The 19,884-nt window shown below is 40.1% G+C and overlaps 1 long non-coding RNA gene and 1 pseudogene across 3 annotated transcripts; one reads left to right on the top strand and one right to left on the bottom strand.

The window, feature by feature from the left end:
• The first annotated feature begins 9,665 nt into the window (after nucleotides 1–9,665).
• LOC121237307 lies at nucleotides 9,666–12,230 on the top strand. 3 transcript variants are annotated; one of them, XR_005934900.1, is made up of 4 exons: nucleotides 9,666–9,778; nucleotides 9,878–9,970; nucleotides 10,156–10,198; nucleotides 12,093–12,230. It is a non-coding gene; the product is annotated as an uncharacterized LOC121237307 (long non-coding RNA). The 3 variants fall into 3 exon arrangements; XR_005934899.1 differs by having other exon boundaries at nucleotides 9,691–9,778; nucleotides 9,872–9,970; XR_005934898.1 differs by lacking the exon at nucleotides 9,666–9,778 and having other exon boundaries at nucleotides 9,785–9,970.
• A 4,025-nt stretch (nucleotides 12,231–16,255) lies between these two features.
• Nucleotides 16,256–17,111, bottom strand: LOC121237802 (annotated as a pseudogene).
• Between the last annotated feature and the right edge of the window lie 2,773 nt (nucleotides 17,112–19,884).

The following is a 19,884-nucleotide window of genomic DNA, read 5'->3' on the forward strand; positions in this document are numbered from 1 at the left end:
CTTTTGGCTTCAACGAGTGCAGTTAGTGTGGATATGGTGAAGGGAAGGGAAGGGATGTGTCTCCATGCTTCTAGTCTGAATTAGTTGGATAGTATTGGAAGTGGCTCTTCTAGTTCAGATACAGACTATGGTAACTCACTGTAGAAATGGAAAAGGCACATTAGGCAAGGTGGAGGGCTAGGGGTTGCTCAACCTCAAATCTCAAAAGGTGGTCGAAAAAGGAAGTCATTTCCCAAAGGCTCTGATTTGCCATCTATTCTTCCTTTCAAAACTCTTAGGAAGTCTAGAGCACAAACTCAGAATAAGAATGAATCGGTGGAGGCTGTGGTACAGCCCTGCCTGGAGAAATGAAACTCTTAAGTTGGAACTGTCGAGGGATTGACAACCCTCGAATAGTTCGTGATCTTGATTGCATGATCAAGACTCATAAGCCAACTATTATTTTTCTAATGGAAACAAAGGTGTTGAAGTTTAAACTGGATCTTTTGAAAGTTAAGTTTGGTTTTTAGAATTTATTTTCTATAGATGGGATTGGGCTTAGTGGAGGTTTGGAAATTTTATGGAAAGATGAGGTATCTCTCTCTATTCAATCTTTTTCTCAAAGACATATCAATAGTTGGGTGATTTCTGAGCAGAATTCTAAGTGGATGTTGACATGCTTTTATGGCCACCCCGTGACTGAACGGAGAATTTTGGGTTACAATATTTTAAGAGCCTTGAACAATTTGGCTCCAAGTATGTGGCTGTGTGTTGGTGATTTTAATGAGCTTTTGTATAATCATGAGATGTTGGGTGGTGCTGAGAGGCAACAGAGTCAAATGCAATCTTTTCACCAAGTGCTACAAGACTATAACTTGTGTGATTTGGATTTTGGGTATGGTTTTTTCACGTGGTCCAATAATAGACAGGATGCTAGCTCTACTAAAGAAAAATTGGACAGAGTAGTGGCTACAAAACAATGGTGTGATGCTTTTGGGGATGGTAACATTCAAGTTCTGCTTACACTCTCATCTGATCATTGTCCTCTCATGATTACACTACTGCCACAGAGACAGCAACATGTGCTTCATTGCAGAATTACAAGATATGAAGCAAGTTGGTCTTCCTATGATGATTGTGGAGAAGTGGTAAACCGAATTTGGCAAGGCTCTAATAGCTCAGAAGTTAGTTTTTCTTCAGTCATGTCCAAGCTAAAGCAAGGCATGTCAACCCTCAGAAGATTGAGCAGAAGCAAGGAGCCTCTATCTGATTCTTTTCTGTAGGCTAAGATGGAAAGATTGAATTACTTGCAGCAGTCTATGACAGCTGCTTCTGTTGGGGAAATTAAGCATCTGCAGAAAGAGATTAATGTCCTCTTGGAGAGAATCAATATCAGATGGAAACAAAGAGCAAAGGTGCATTGGCTTCAAAGGGGTGATTGTTCTAAGTATTTTCATTACTGTGCTCCTCAAAGGAAGAGAACGAATCATATTATGAAGATTGCTGATGAAAGGGGGGCTGTGTTTACTAAATCAGAGGATATTGGGAATGCTTTTACTAGCTATTATTAATCACTCTTTACTTCCTCTATTCCTTTTAACATTGATTTATGTCTTGCTAATTTAACAGAAAAGGTCTCTACTGAGATGAATGCAATGTTGAACCAGTCTTTTACTGCAACAGAAGTAGGAACTGCTCTTTTCCAAATGGGTCCTCGCAAAGCGTTATGCTACATGTTTTTTCCAAGATCATTGGCCAATAGTGAAGGAGGATGTTTGTAAGGCAGTCCTATCTTTTCTGAATAATAAGCAATCCATAGCTAGGATTAATCACACTTATCTTGTTATGTTACCAAAGAAGTTGTAACGCCCGTCCTTATGGTGGGTCTTTTTATAAAATATTTTGAGAAAGGATAACGGAAATTACCGTCCGATTTAAAACTTTTTGCTTTCTTCCCAGGGTGCGAGACTCTACGTTTATAAAATAAAAATGTGTTTTTGCAATAAAAGATGTTTACAGCGGAAAACATCAATCTTAATAATAAAAAGGCCTCTCTTACATTTGAACCTCGTGCCTAGACTTCTGTGCTCTTTCCCATGGGTCGTGTCTGTCCCGACGCATACTTCATTTCCTTCCCTGTGGGAGGGAGGGACATGCATAAAAACTAAAATGAGTCGAAGACTCATAAGCATTACTTCATGCAGTTTAAATATAACAACGTAGGTTTTCATTCATGCATTCATCATTCGTACATACTATACTTACATGCGTGCGTGCATATGTGCATTCGTTTGAAAACGTCACTGGACGGGGTTTTCCTTTCTTTTCGTAAAACATTTCACCCGTCAGTGCCTTCATTTCTGCAAGAGTGCAGTGCCTTCATTTCTTAAAGTGCGTTCGTGCATGCGTACATATGTACATACATTCTTTCTTTTCACTTTCATAGGCCGGTACACACTGTTACGCCCCTTGTGTTAGGGTTAGCGGCCCTTTGACATGGATTCCGCCCGTGGCCACAGGTTGGGAATCCCTTTTCATAGGGGGCAGTATTGAGTGCACTACCAGTACTACTTACCCGGCATTGCAATCTGCCCATTCATTGGTACCCTTTCATTCATTCATGTGGCCGTTACGAATCTTCATACATTTCATGCTTTCATTTATTCTTTCATTCTTTCATTCATTCATGCCAGCTCTGAAGAGCTGGAGTTTCATTCATTCAGTTCTTTCTTTCATTTAACATGAGAAAACATTTCTTTTCGTGAGAAAACGTCATTTCGTGAGCATGGGCTCGAACGTCCTCTTTCGTGACGTCCACAAGCATCACCTTGCGGCATTCACGAAAGTATCGGTTCGCACCATTCATAAAACATAAAGCACGGGCTCAAACTTCGCCTTTCGCGGCATCCGCAAGCATCACCTTGAACGTCGGCCTTCGCGGCGTCTGCGAGCATCACCTCACGGCGCTCATGACAACGTTGGTCCGTGGGATCCGTCGAAGGCATCGGCTTAAGCTCGTCTTTCGTGCATTTTCATCAGTTTGTTTCTTTGAAAATACATACAATAGATACATCTTATAGTCATCCATTCGAATGCGTACAATTAATAACTTTGGGTGCTTAAAAAGGGGCTTTCATGGAGGGGCCGTACGTACATATACATTTGAAAGCATGACATCTTCTTTCGTAAACATTTTCTTAAGGAGAAGAGCTTTTTCTTTTCGTTTCGTAATTTCTAGAAAACTCCAGAAGGGCATGAACGTAATACTTACCTAGACTCCATGCTACTTTCATACCATGCAGTCCATTCATGCGCGTGTCAGCTGGCAACCTACATGCATACATAACCTTAACGTCATTCTCTATCTAGTGTATACGCAACGTAACTATAAATAGGACTACATTATACTTAGAACACTCTCATTCTATCCCGGTGCACTTACGTGCCTTTTACTACGTTAAAACCTTCGGGGACCCATTGCGGTCACCGCATCTTCCAACTCAACGTCTTGCCTCGAGTGCTCATTCACTAAAGTGAACCCAAGATTCACCTTAGGATTAAGACACTAAGACATTCATCTTATTCTCCTTTTTGAACTCATCTTGATGCATGAATCAGACTAACTAAGTCATGCATCCCAATCCTAGACAATACACCCGTCACTACCTCCATACATCTTAGCCCATACTAATCCTCATTTCCATCCATACAAGCCACACGGCTCTAAGCCAACTCTGAGACTTAAGCACCATGTAACTATATTTAGGACAGATTACCCATTACATATGGTGAATTCGTATGGTACACGTGTCTCACCAGATTACAGATGTACCTTACTCCTTTATAACCTAAGATCAACATATAACATGTTGATCACCTGCCCGTAGGGATGAGGGCTATATTCCGATACCAGCATTCTCTTAACCTGGCCAACATGACTCTTCATGCTAGCCGTCCTTTCTTACAGTTCATCCCAACACTTAGTGCGACAAGGCTCCATTCACAACTACGCCTTATGTCACATCATATAGCTCAAGACTATTCCCAAGCTACACAGTGACCTTGTCACATCACCTGACATCCTGCTACGTCATTTCTTACATCAACCCTTAACTCATCACGAGTACGGTTCCTCACGTACTCTCGTGACATCGTGACATCTCATCACGTTCCCGTTACGACATTCCAAAGCTAACTCATCCATCATAAGCATGACTGTCAATAACCACGTCACTTCGTGACGTTGCCCAGTCATGCTTCCGCTGCGTACTCTTATACTTGTTCTGCTACTACACCCATACTTCCAGCCGTAAGTCAATTACAGTGACACTTGTCACCTCAGACTACAGGCTAGGGCATAACTACTTCGGGACATTGTTGCACAATTTTTGACATTCTTCACCACATTCCACGCCCATCAACTGCACAACCATCCTTATCTCTGCGACACGTCACACGGAGTGTCGCTGCCTCGTGGAGTACACTCTACGTATACTCCCTTTCCACACGCTACAACCTATCATCAATATGGCATACCCGCCATACGATACATCATTCCACCACATGGAGTACACTCTGCGTATACTCCATACACGTTACGCCACATCACCATTACGGCATACCCGCCGTATGGTGCATCGCTCCACAATACGGAGTACATTCTACATGTACTTCCTTCATACACACCACGCCACATCACCATTATGGCATATCCGCCATATGGTGCGTCACTCCATTACATGGAGTACACTCCACGTGTACTCAAATCACACACTACACCATACAGAGTACACTCTACGTGTACTCTTCCCATTCCACAATACACCAGGAGAGTATATTCTACATACACTCTCTTTATGTCACACTACGCCACACACAAAGTACACTCAGCGTGTACTGTTCCCATTCCACATGCCACAACACAAATACAACGCATAGTCCGCACCCACACTACACCGCACAGTCCACAACACTGCACAACACAATTCCCAACTACGCTCCACACTTCACAGCGCACTACACAAATAAGCCCAACACTTCACAGCACACTACACAATTGAGCCCAACGCTTCATATACACGGCACATCACATCACCACACTACACAGATAAGCCCAACACTTCACTACATAGAATGCCCAACACTTCACAACACACTACACAATGAGCCCAACACTTCACATACACGGTACATCACATCACCACACTACCCAGATATGCCCAACACTTCACAGCGCACTACATAGCGCATCTCAATAAAACCCAGTCATTCCCCTAATACTAACAGCACAGTCCACAACCTAATCAACTAATCAATATCTAACATAATTAACAAGGGATAGAGAGTTATACCATCGACGAGATAACCCGTACGTTGCTCGCTGATCGTCACAGCCGATGACGTTGGAGAGGTCGTACGTGGCGGCTAACCCACGTACGTTGACTGTTCGGGCGTTTGGATAGCTAAGTGTGGTCTTGGAAGGGCTCGTGAAGGCCCTGTGATGGTGGTGAGGGGCATAACATGGCGGCCCTAGCCGTGTACAGTGGCGATCAGTCACGCGCAGTGACTGTCCATCACGTGCAGTGATTACCCACCACATAAAGTAGTGGTTTGGACCTAGGGCTTGGCTAAGAGAAATGCGATGGATCTCGTGGTGGCGTCGAGGTGGCACCACGGTGGCTCACGGCGGCGGATCTGGCCGCACAGTGGAGGAAAGGCCGTTGGAGAGTGAGAGAGAGTGTGCGTGCATGGGTGATAGATCGGGGCCGTGGGTTGTTGGGTTGGCTTGGTGGTGGCTTGAGGAGGCTGATGACGGTGGTTACCCACCATGGGTGGCGGTGCACGGTGTGCCACCTGTGCGTGTGAGGGAGAGGGAGGTCGTGCGATGGAGGAGGTCTACTGGCCTCGGGTCACATGGAGGAGGAAGGGGGAGGTAAAGGGTGGTCGTGGGTGGCCGTGGGAGTCGCGCACGGCGGCGTTAGAGGTAGCGCACGGTGAAGCCGTGCGTGGGTCTCTTGTGCGTGCGTGCTACAGGGAAGGTGGCTGCATGGGAGGTGCTGGTTTTGCTGGAGGGTGGTGGTCGGTGGCAGAGGAAGCTGCCGTGGGAGTGGTGGCACTGTAGGGAGGCGTACGGCGGCGCTACGTGCATCAAGCCCATTTGGGCTTTGCACTTCCAGCAGAGAGGAAGAGAGAGCGTGAGAGGGAGGGGCTGTCGTGGATGGACTCGCCGGAGGGAGAGGAGTGCGACGGTGCCTATGGTGAGAGCTGTCGATGCACGGCGGCGCCGGGCTGAGGCATGGAGGCTTCGGTGTGGGAGGAGCTGCGTGCTGCGCACGCCGAAGGAGAGAGGGAGGAGAGAGAGAGGGCTGGGGAAAAGTGAGGGAAAGAGAGAGGGTTTGGGTTTATAATCCAGTCCCTTCGTCTTGGGGTCCTCAAAATGATCTAACGTCGAGATATTAAAATACTAATTTGAAAATGCATAAACGTTAACTTAATTAAAAGCACTCAGATAAATTAAGGTAAATATTATTTTAAACTAACTTTAGTTTATAAAATAATATTTCTTCATCATTAATAAATGATGAAGTCTTATTTAATATATTTAAGAGAATAAAACCATTAAATTAATTAAAGCTTTCAACATAATTTAAATCCCATAATATTTCAAATAACAGGAATCATTTTAATAATTAATATTAAAATGATCTCCGACAATTATAATATTTTGGAGCTCTTCAAAATATTATAATTGTCTCATTTAAAAACAAGTTTAACTCAACGATATTGGAAATACCTCATATAAATATTTCCAGTACATTTAAAAAACTGGGCGTACCTTAGAAGTCACCTAATATCTCGAGAGGCACGTCGTCATAGTTCGGCACACATGACGATGCTCGCAGTCGCCAGAAAGAATGGCAGACTATTACATAATTCCGTCATTGGAATTTACTTATGTCATAAAGGAGGGGCCTTACGTAAGAAAGAGAGAAGCTTACGTAAGAAGAGAAAAGCGGGGGTTACAGAAGTTAAAGCCTCAACTTTTATCTGAATATCGACCAATCGGTCTTTGTAACGTGCTATATAAGATGGTTTCAAAGGTATTAGCAAATAGATTGAAGTGTGTGTTGCCAAAGTTAATATCTCTAACCCAATGTGCTTTCGTGCCTGGACATTTGATTTCTGACAATATATTAGCAGCTTTTGAAACCCTTCATACAATGAATAGTAAGATGTATGGTAGGAAGGGTTATATGGCATTAAAGCTCGACATGAGTAAAGCTTATGACCGTGTGGAATGGGAATTCCTTAAGGCTGTTTTGGCTAAGTTAGGCTTTGCACAGAACTGTATTCATTTGATTATGGAATGTGTTTCCTCTTCTAGCTTTTCAGTGCTGGTTAATAGTTCACCTCAACAAACATTCAAACCTTCAAGAGGCTTAAGACAAGAATGTCTTCTCTCACATACCTATTCATCCTATGTGCTAAGGCCTTGAGTTCTCAACTATTTGCAGCAGAAGATCAAGGGCTAATTTCTGGTGTGCCTATTGCTAGGGGTGTGTTGTCCATGAATCATCTGTTTTTTGCAGATGATAGTTTGATGTTTTGTCAAGCTAATATGGTGGAATGGGGAAGATTGAATCATATTTTGAGTATTTATGAAAAGGCCTCTGGACAATTGCTCAATAGAGATAAGACCTCTCTTTTTTTTAGCAGGAACACAAAAGCCTCAACTAGAGATTATTTAAAGGAGATTGATGGTTTAAATGACACTTCTAACATGGAGAAATATATGGGGCTGCCTAGTTTGGTGGGCAAATCTCGAATGAGGGCTTTTCAGACTATTTTGAGTAAAGTACAAAGCAAGATTGGAAATTAGAAAAATAGATTTCTATCTCAAGCTGGAAGGGAAGTTCTGATCAAGGCTGTGCTTCAGTCAGTTCCTACATACTGTATGAGTGTGTTTCTTTTGCCCAAAACCTTATGTCAAAGGTTGAATTCTTTAATCTCCAATTTCTGGTGGAGTGGTCTGGAAGATAAAAATAAGGTGCATTGGAAATCTTGGCATGTTTTATGTACTGGTAAGCAGAAATAAGGATGTGGGTTCAGAGACCTTAATGGTTTTAACATGGCTTTATTATTTAAACAGGTTTGGAGATTCCTCACAGCCCCAAACAGCCTACCTAGCAGAATTTTTAAGGTAAAGTATTTTCCCTCGTTTTCAGTGTTGCAAGCAAACTTGGGGTCAAGACCTTCCTATATGTGGAGAAGCATTTGGCAAGCCTTAAGGATTCTTAAAAAGGGTCTCATCTGGAGGGTGGGGAATGGTAGTCAGCTTCACATCTGGCAGGATAGATGGATTCCAGGGACCAACTCGAGTATGATTCAATCTCAAATTCAGACTTTGGGTCCTAATGCTTTGGTTGAGGAACTAATTGATAAACAGAATGCTTGGTGGAATGTCCAATTGGTCTAGTCTGTTTTTAATGAAGTGGAGGCTGCAGCAATTTTACAAATTCCAATTAGTGTGTTGGGGAATCCAGACAGACTAGTATGGAAAGGGACTCAGAATGGATTATTTTCTGTCAAAAGTGCATATCATCTCTATATGGAAAAAACTTGCAGTATTTATGGTAAGACCTCTACTCGAGCTGAGTATGACCCTTGTTGGAAAGAATTGTGGGCTTTAGCTGTTGCTAACTCTGTCAAAAATTTCATGTGGAGAGCTATTTCAAACTCACTCCCAACTAAGTTGAATCTTTACAAAAAAAAGGTGATTGAGAACAATTTATGTCCTATCTGTTTATTAGAACCTGAATCCACTGGGCATATTCTATGGGCATGTCCTGCTGCCATGGATGTTTGGATGATGGGTGATAAGATTTTGCAGAAAATGGCTATTACTGATGTTGATTTCGCTCATATCTTTAAACAGATGCTTGACAGGTTGCAAGGAAGGGATCTTGCTTGTTTTGCTTATGTGACTCGTTCTTTATGGCACAGAAAGAATTCCTGTATTCATCAAGAGCAATTTACTTCACCCTCTTTTTTGTTTTAGCATGCTGTCAATGAATGTGATCTATATCAGCAAGCTATGGAGGCCACCACTTGTCACCTTGTCTCAGGTTCAAATGTTGCAGTTAGATGGGAGGAACCACCTAAGGGGTTTATAAAAATCAACTAGGATATTGCAGTGCAGAAACAAGCAAATAGGATTGGAATTGACATTGTGCTTAGAGACTGGGAAGGGTCTGTGTTATTAAGCTTGATGAAACCTATGTCTTTTTGCTCGAATGCTGATATGGCTGAAGCAAGGGGGTTGTTTGAAGCAGTTAAGTTATGCAAGGATCTTGGGCTGATTAAGTGCTTGTTTGAAGGAGATTCTTCAAATGTTGTATCTGTAATACATAACTAGAGGGAGCTTGATTACAGTAACAATCCTATCATTGCAGACATTATACAGCTGTTGGATGGTACTGATTGGAGGGTGAGACATGTCAAGAGGAATGCCAACCAAGTTGCACATGAACTTGCAAGGGTAGCAGTGCGATTAGATGAAGAAAGAATTGATATTGATTCTGTTTGTTCTTCTATTTCTGAACTTGTAATGGCTGATTGCCAACATTATTCATAAATAGATCATGAGCACTTCTATTTCAAAAACAAAAAAGACAAAAACAGGGTCCTTTCTGCTTCCTTGCTTTAGGCGTTCATTTCTTCTTACTTCTCTTCAGCTCGCCTTTCTGCTCTTTGAGTGGAACCCTAACTTAGATCTTCTCAAGAAGAAGACTAAACTCATGTAAGTACCCATTTTCGATTCATTTTTCCTTAGGGATTTCACTCTACACACCAAATAGAAACCAAGAGTTTTATTATCTGAAATTTCTGCAAGTTCCAGCCAAGATCCTCATTCCACCATTTCTTTCAGTTCAAACCTCTATCTTTTGCTTTGATGCTCCAGTTCACACCCTTGGGGAGAAGGCTAAGTCAGGTAAAAACCTAATTCCAAATCCTTTGTTTGTTAGGTCTATGCTAAGCACAAACAGCAGCAACACCAATTGATTTCTGAAAAACAAAATCCTGTTGTTGTCCAAATTTTCTTAGTGACTTCCAACTTCGGATTTTCTCACATATTGCTTCTAATACTTGTTTAGTTGGGTGTGTAACTAAGTGGAGGGAAGGTAGGAATAATAAATCCTTCAACCTACAGCTTGAAGAGGTGAGATGATTTTTCTGCCCTGTTTTGTTCCCAGTTGTGCGTTCTACAAAAAGAATTCTGTTATAGCTTTACTCTGCTTCATCCTGAGTTTGAATCACATTTTTAACTATGTTTAAGCTTTCATTTTTATGTGTTAAACCAGTAGAGATTAGTATGTATTTTTAACCTTTTTCCTCAAGGTAATATAACCAAAGTGAACAACCAAAGATTTCATTCAAACTAGTAAGTTTTCTCTTAGAATTTTCTGTTTATCAATAACTATCATTTCCGTTTTATGCTATGTTTACACAAAAAATGATATTTCTTTTAATTTTTCTTCAACACTAGTATCCTTTGTTTATGTAGTTGGGATTATGGTTAAACGAAGGGAGTTTAAAGCAAGAATACAACCAAGTTGCCTGTTGTACAAGTTAGTGCAGAAATTTTCTGCTATGCATTATGTTTTGGGTTCAAACCAGCCCATTTTCATCTCTATTTTACATTTCATCTTTCACTCAACAAAAGTTACTTATTTATATGATAAAATACTGAAAAACAAGGGGCAAAACTAGCAATCAAGTAAGCTTTAGTTCTTCACATATTTTGGTTCTAACAAGGTTACCAAAAGCTGTCAAATATCCATTTTGGTGAAATTTTCCAGATTTTGACACTTTCTTTTTCACTTCAATTTCCAAGCAAATTCCTATAATCTATACATTCTTAATCCATGATTTTCATCTATCTTTCATGTAGAAAACTCAATAGCCCTTTTTGGACAACAAGCATGTTATTAAACCTGTTAATGAATTTCTCTAGAATATTGCTTGAAATGAAGAGTTAAATGGCTTGACTTAGAGCTAAGTATGGAAGTATAACATGAAATTGTAATACCTTAAAGAAATGGACAGTGGGAAGGAAGGAATAAAGTTGGATTGACTTGGTTTCTTGTTGAGCTTATTTGATATGGAAGGGAGTTGAAAGGATAGAGATTGTGTCTTGTAGTTGACTTTCTCTAAGTGAAGCGAAAGTTAAGGAAAATGCTTTACTTCCTTCTTGGATTTAAAGTAAACAACTAGCTAAGAGTATGGTTAGTAAAGCTTAGTATGAAGTGGGTATTGATATGTTCATTCCATTTTATTGAATTAGATTTATTGAAGTGCAAAAAGAAACAAAGGTTGAGCTTGGAGGTAAGTAGCTATGATCATGCTTCTTAAACAATATTTTCTTTTACTAAATGCTCTATTTTCTTCAAATGCTTATTGGTAATAAAAAAGTAAATGTATATAATGTATAAGCCTTCTTGGTAGCCTATGTTAAGCATCCTATTAATTATAAATGTGTGTATAAGTATGATGCAAAGCATTCACATTTAAGGTTGAGATAATGAGATTTATCAAGTACATGTTTTCTTAAAAACTAGTGATTTTCTTAATATAAAGTTATAGCATGAAATGAATTCTTTTATGAAAGAAAATGCATACTACATTGGACTAAGAAAGATAATGAAAATGTTATGAAAGGAAAAAGGAAAGAAAAAAGAAATGAAGGTTTTATGTATGAAAATACGTAAGTACCAATGATGGAATGATGATGGTACAAAAGAAAGGGATAGATTGCAATGCCGGATTGGTTCCATTGGTAGTGCACCCAGTGGTGCCATCCTGACTGAGGGATTCCAAACCCACTACTACGGACGAAATCGTGTCTAAAAGACCGCTAACTCTAACACACAGGGCATAATAGTGTATACCAGCAAAAGGAAAGTGAAAACTGACTCAGAATGTTTAATTGAAATGTTTAAAACTGGCACGATTTTTCAAAAAATCAATAACTGATGTATGATATTTTAAATGTATGGTCTACTGCTTACTGAGTATTAGACTCACTTTTATATTTAACGTTTTAAACGTCCAAGTAATGACGAAAATGAGGTTGCAGAGCAAGACACTACTCAGGAAGGAGAGACGGATGCTTAGTAGTAGCCTTGGGTTAGGTCTCTAGATAAAGTTTAGATTTTGGTTGATTTTGTGAAACTGTTTGGACTATGTATTTTGAGAAAAGCATTTTGTAAACTGGGTAGATGTTCCTACCATGAAAGTAGTTATGGTTTTTAATATGTAACTAATGAGAGTCTTATATTTTGACAAACATGTTATTTTGAGTTTCAAAGTTATAAAAGAAAAATGAGAAAGTCCCTTTTGTAAATTGTTAATATATTATTTACGTATAGGGAAAAAAAAAAGTAGGACGAAACGTAGCAGCTCATTCCATCTCTAGGAAGGGATTGTTACACAATAACCTAGCCACAACCTACCCTTTCTATTTTAACTTTTTTGCCCTTGTCCCGCCTGGTACCATGCGGGGTGGGCGGGAGATATGGATGGGCCCCCGTTGCCCCGTCCTAATATTTAGCCGAGGTTATTTGGTGGAGTTATTCCCAAAGGAAGCATATTTAGAACTAGAAGAAAGTTTGAAAATTAATGGTGGAAAATCTGATACTTTAGGTGTGATATCCCATATAATAAAGATAAGGGTAGGTGGTGTATGAGATCTCACATTGCTTAGGAAGGAGAAGTTATTGCTCTTTATAAAGTTCCAATGGGGTTCCAACTGTATCATTGACTAGTTTTTTTGGAGTATAGACCATGTGGTTTGGGTCTTCCATTGGGGCGTTACAAATGGTATCAGAGCTTATCCCAACCAGAAATATGGGACTTGAGCCGTGCCACCTACAACGAACATTACCCGACGAGGACATCGGGAATTTATGTGGGTAAATTGTGATTTCTCATATGATAAAGATAATGGTAGTGGTGTATGTGATCTCACATTACTTGGGAATGAGAAGTTCTTACTCTTTCTATGGTTCCAATGGAATTCCAATTGTATCATTGACTAGTCCTTTCGTAATATCCAGAGCTTAAGCTCAAACCAGAAGGCAAGCCAGGCCCACGACGATGTTGTTTTGATAGGTGTCTTCTTCCCTGATTGCAGTTTTCTTGCCAGACCTTTTTTTTCTTTCCTTTAGGTTTCTTCACTTCCGAAAATCCCTCCACCTTAAATCCATTTTCCCCATGTCTCAGTGGTTTTGTTTTGTTTTCCTTTTCTTTTCCGTCACACACTTAGACTCTCACTCACCCATGCAACTATAGCCATGCCCTGAGATACGCGTAGGAACAACCATGCAAGCCCCTATGCACGACCTCAGCCGAGGCTGGCTGTTGCCATTGAGAATGTCTGTCCCAATGTGAAGCCCAACAACCCACGTCAACAGTTTTGGCCATCACGTCGTAACCCCCACCCACTGCACAACAGTGACATGATAAGGTTAAAAGCCACGCTGCCGTAGGAACCACCCTCGATTCCCCACGTCTCAGCCACTAAGTTTACACCGCATGGGATCACTTCGAGCCCCACTGCCCAACCGGCCACGTTGCTAGAGAATTTCACTCACCCCTAACGCTTGCTCCTCCACCAACAACCTCTTCTCCGCCGTTGAACACCATGGAAATAGTTTAGGCACACGACCAACTCATGCACAAACCTCTATTTTAGACAACTCAAAACAAAGCAACAAACCTAGATTTTCGGACAACCACCCTCATCCACACCAGGAGTTAAACCATCCACGACAGATCCTCAAGCCACTACACCACCATGGAGACCACTGTAACCCTCCTCTTCACCATTGAAACTGCCCTGAACGGAAACCACCCAGCCTCCATCTCCCTCACATTAGTTCCTCTTTATCCCAACGTTAGAATACACTCATCGTAGCAACCATCAACTGCTTCCCTCCTGCACCACGAAACACATACGACACCCACTGTAAACCGAGAACCACCAAGCTTGGCACTAACCAAAACTCAACTCGCTTCCCCCATACAAAATCAACGCAAGGCATGCATGAAGGCCCCAACCCATGCACGAAAACACCCAAACCAGTAAGCCAACCACTGTAGCCTCCATGCAGTCACCATGCCCTATAACGTCGCTACACCCATGCACCCCCACCGTATCGCCAACCACCACCACCGAAAGTAACCCCACTGCCGTGTTTGTCCACGCCGTAACCTCCCACAAAGTTGCACCCTCACTGCCTCCCTGCAGCCCACAACCTCCGCTAAGTCCAGTAACCTCACCACTCCGAAGCCAAGCCAACCACATCGTTGCTCTTCCCTCAGATCACCACCATGCCCAACCACCAAAAAGCTTTGGACGGGGTGCTCTGTTTTGCACCACCGAAAACATAGAATTTTTTCCCCACCATAAGCCACAACCCAGCCACCTCACAGTGCCAGTCCCTTCCACTTCGTCACCACCTGCACAGAAAACACTATCGGACACTTCACGCCGCCCCAAGCCACTGCTCTCTCTCGATAAGCCCACTCAAATCCTCCCCACGGTCTCCTCTTTGTCTCTCCCTGTTTCTCTCAAATTCTCTCTCTCAGTGCGCAGCCACCCAACTACCCGGAGTATGCACCTCAGCCACCCAGCCCCGTCGCGGTTCCTTCTCTCCCGGTGAGCTTAGTGTTGTCATGGGTTATGTTTTGTATTTTTAGAAGTTTATTTTTTGTAACGTACTCACCAAAGAACCCATGCATTATATGAATATTTCCCAAAATACCCCTGGTTATACGTTGGGCTTGGTTTTTAATTTACTATGTGAAGACTTGGTTTTAAGTATAAATATTATTACAGAAGATAATTAGGGTTTTAAAGTATATTACTTTTATTATATTATCTAGTATTAAATTTTATAGTTTGATTTCAATAGTAAATAAGTTAGAATTTAATATCTTAGTCGAAGATATTAAGTGGATATTGAGGAATTTGGAAAGTGATGCTATTTTTGGCCACCGGGGATAGCACAACCCTACCACAGGGGTTAAACATGGTATATGATGTGATATGATACGATACAATATGATATGAGAAGATGAAGATGTTCAATTATTTTATGCCAAAGCGTATTTGAATATTAAAATAATTTTTGAATTTGAAAATGATCTTTGAATATAAACAGTTGGTTTTTGAGTATGAAAAGACTGAAAAGTCACTCTGATTTTCTGATAACACGTTTCTGAGATCTGCATATGAAAATGAAATGTTTTGTTTTTGTATACCGAACTTTCTGAAAAGGCTCATGTTTACATACTATGTTCTCTGCTTAATGAATTGTTGATAACTCACCCCTTATCTCCATAACATTTTTTAGATAATTTTAATAGTACAGCTGGGAATCAAGATTAGAAATCATGTATAAGGTTACGTGAGATAGTGGATTAAATACAAAGATTGTATTTTGGTTATTGGAGATTTTATTCCATAGTTTTGTTTTGCTCTATTGACTTGGTATGTTGGAAGGTTGATGTTAATTTTGAGATTTTTGTGGTGTTTAGATTAATCCTATTGGAGTAGTTGATTTGAAACAGTGAGTTGATTTGAAACAGTGAGTTGTACGTGTTATTAAAAACTTTGGAGTCTATAACTACATGGTTGAAAAATGATTTTGAGTGATGAGTAACTCTCCGATCTATCCGGGATCGGGGCATTACACTTTTTTGAGTTTAGACCATGTGGTTTGGGTCTTCCATTGGGGCGTTACACTAGGCAAAATAAAAATCTCGCTAGCTTTGAAAAGCGCATGACTCGCTTAAAGTTTTAATCCTCGCAGAGCAAAATACAAACCCTTAGACCTATAACTATAAAAAAGAAAAAAACATGATGTTTGTAACAAAATAAAGGTTGAAAAGATATATGAACATTTTAAAATTAAAATTATATTTTAGAAAAATATAAACTAAACAATACAAATCAATGAATTTTTAAAACATAAATATTTTTTTAAAAAAATATATTTTTTGAAAGAAATAAAATACCTGAAATTTAAAAATTAATTTGTCAAAAATGACTAGAACACGAAGCTTTTGTTGTAGAAAAACAAATACCAACACATACAGACATACATGCATACATATATACATACACATACACATACACAAATATATGTATATATGTACACACTTCTTTTGTCCTATTTTTCTTATACTAATATCATTAAAGCCTTTGATTTCATTTCCAGACGACAGTTTTAGGGGTTTGGAGTCTTGATGGTTCAATCCCTATTAATACTTATCTTGATTGGCCTAGTCAAGCCAGCCCCCATCAACTGCCAGATCATGTCCATTGACAAAACCAGAATCATCAGATGCAAGAAAGAGCACAACATCCGCCACATGCCCACTTTCAGTGCAATTCCTTTTAAGCTTGCATGCGGCTCAAATGCTTTCTCCGCTTGCTCTGCATCCATTCCAAGTAAACTGCATGCCAATGGTGTCGCGACTCCAGAGGGTGATACACAGTTCACCCTGATCCCATACTTCCCTAGTTGCCTGCTTGCCGATCTAACGAGCCCAAGCACCGCATGCTTTGACATATAGTAATCGGTCTTTTGGGTTGCACCCTTGCTTCCTGCTACACTTGCGGTGCACACGATGGTCCCCCTTACACCCCCTTCAACCATAGCACGTGCTGAATGCTTTACACATGCAGCCATGCCACGCACATTGATCGCAAATAGGTGGTCAAGGGCTAACAAGTCAAGGTCAAGTACGGTCTGATCTGAACTACCAGTAATCCCTGCATTGCTAAACATGATGTCAAGCTGCCCATATTTCTTGACCGTCAATTCTACCATAGCTTCGACCTGCTCTTCATTAGCAACATCACAACGTACGAATGTGGAATAGTTCAAGCCAATGGATTTGGCAACCTGCTGGCCTAGTTCTTCTTGGATATCAGCAATCACCACCATACGTGCACCATGCTTGGCGAAAAGATATGCAGTCGCCTCCCCGATACCACTAGCACCGCCCGTGACTATGGCCACTTTGCCTTCTAGCTTCCTTTTGCACAAAATGGATTCCGCCATTGTTATGTAAAAAAAGTTTTACGATGGATGTGACAGTAGCTGCTCCTGCTAAAAGATGATAAACAATATACGGCAAACTTTTAGACGAAGTTTGAAGACCAAAAATCTGATTTTACTGGACAAAAGAATGAGAATAGTATGATTGCACACGGAATTTATGGACAAATTCGTTAACAAGTTGAAGAGTTGCGATAAAATTATGGATTCACAATCAGTTAATGGGGTAATTAGGAATGATTATGATGGAATTATGGATTTAGATTTGAAATGTGGGGCTCCATTCAATGACCAATTTAAGATTCAATGACCGATTTAATCATTAAAGATATTGCGGGTGAGAAGTGAAAGTTGAAACAGAGCGAGCTCTCCTAAGAATTAATGTATCCGGCATGCAGGACTATAAGCGTACCCAATAAACTTGCTAATGGCATTGTAAGGGCTTGTTTGTTTAGTATGTTTCATCTCAAAAGTCGAAAAAGTTTTTCCGTTAAAGATCATCTCATCTCAAACATATAAATATAAAGATTCACTGGAATTTTCAAAAATACCAAAACATCATAAAACTATTTTCTAAATAATAAGTCAAGCAAAAATAAAAAATAAAAAGAAAAGGAGCAGCCACCTCGCTGTGGCTCCCATCTCGAGGTGGCCAGTCTGGCGACCATAGATGTCAGAGTGTCGACTGGCCATCACCATTGTTGCCTAGATCGGGCTGCGGGTACGTAGTGGCAGCCACCATTGTTGCGTTTTCTTTTCTTTTGTTCCTTTTATTAATTTTTAAAAATAATTTTATTGTATTAACATAAAATTTTTTGTTACTATTCATCCAACCTATCAAAACATCTCTCAAAATGATTTTACAACTATGCCCGAACATCTCAACTATTCATTATCTTATGTTATATTCAAACATGCCCTAATTAACGTGCTAATCCAACAGTTACTAAAAAAATAAATGTGTATTTTCAATTTTATTCTTGACCAAGAGGCACTGTCACCTGTTAGGTTTGAAGGCGAAGTTATGGAAAATAATGAGTGAAGCCACATAGCTACTAGTCAGCGTAATAGAACTGAGATGGAATAGTTTTTGCGGCCGCTACACTTCGATAAGCTTTATAATCTCCTAGCTAGCAATAAATGCTAGAATCAAGCATTTTTTGAGATGCAACACTTCTGTCCTCCACAAAATATAAATCCCGATTACAAACAAAACGAGTATTTATGACAGATTATTTATGACGAAAATAATTATTTATTACAAAAACAGACCCATTTAAATAATAAATAATCATTTTGTAAAAAATAACTAATCACAAATAAATAATTTTTTCGTAACGAGCTCAAATATCGTGGAGAATTGCAGGAAATCTTCCCACCACATCACGAGGTAATGAAAAAAAAATTTGAGAACGGACACAACTTTAAAACATCCAGATAATGAAGACTGCTCAAAAGATCCTAAATACACAAACAGGTTGCTTCAGAACCAAAAAGAAAGGAAATCAGAACAAAACCTCGATCAGGGAAGAATAGATTGACGTACCGAAAATGTTGGGATCGTACGTGTTGGAAGAATGAGAGGAAGAAGAACTTTCAGGCTAGGAGTGAAACTTTCTCTCCCTCCTCTCGGCAAGGTCGCAGTTTAAAGTAAAAATACCAACGACTCCTAGAACTCAACGGAGAGAGAGAACAATTCAACCCATGCATGCATCCCACCCATTATATATGGTGCAATGGACAAAATGCTTCTATCTGTTTTTATTTTTTATGAATCGATTATAATTATTTTAAATCAATCAACATAATTGTATTATTTAATTTATTAATTTTAATTCTAATAAAAAATAGAAGATAAAAATAAAATAAGAAAATTAATAGAATATATGATCTCAACCCCGCCATTTGAATGGGTCACCGAATGAACAGTAAAGAAGTTGCACGCGCTCCTTCTCTTCTCTTTCCAGATGGGATTTCTTTATTTTGCAGTTTTGTCCTTTGACTCTTGTCACTTCTGGGATTCTTTGTTTTGTGAATGTGACATTAATGGTTTGAAGGATGTCTGTGTCGTGGCTGGTTGGGTCATCGAAGACCATGCCGGCCGGCACCACCTATCGTAAGATTCTTTTTCACAGTTTTTCTTTTGTTTCCTTCTTTCTTCTGCAGTAATTGTTTATTCTTCGATTTTTGTTCATTCATCTTCTAAAGATTCGCATGCAATGGGCTGCTTAGATTTTACTTTCCATCTTCATATTCTGGAACTCCCTAATCCTTAATTTGGTTGTGAGTTCTTTCATTAATTTCTTCGATCCTCTAAATCTAAGGTTATTTGTCGTATGGCTTAACTTCATTATAGAGCTTTAATTCTTATATTTTTTGTTTGTTGGAGGTTGGATTTGACTTGTCAGTTAGCTTTGCTAACCTGATTTTAAAAGTATATTTAATTAGGGATAGTGCTATAGTTACCGCTGAGTTTTCCCGTTAGTGTCTCCCACTATACGTGTGTTAGGCACCCCGGTCTTGTCCCTAACACTAAGGTCCACTAGCTTGCCTTGGTGAAGATGACGACCGAGTGACCTTGCCAACTTACTTAGCCTTCCACAAATTGATGTGTTTAAGTGATGGAATGATGATGTATTTGGGTAGGCTAAGTGTTTAGGCTAAGGAAAATCAATGTGGGTGGCTAGACTTGTTCTTGAGTGAAATGCCAAGATGATGGAGGCTATGGTGGAATGGATGAGATGAGGTTAGGGTTCGGGTTGGAGGCAACTAGGGT

Source organism: Juglans microcarpa x Juglans regia, chromosome 6S (assembly GCF_004785595.1).
Source record: "Juglans microcarpa x Juglans regia isolate MS1-56 chromosome 6S, Jm3101_v1.0, whole genome shotgun sequence".
Lineage (NCBI taxonomy): Eukaryota > Viridiplantae > Streptophyta > Magnoliopsida > Fagales > Juglandaceae > Juglans > Juglans microcarpa x Juglans regia.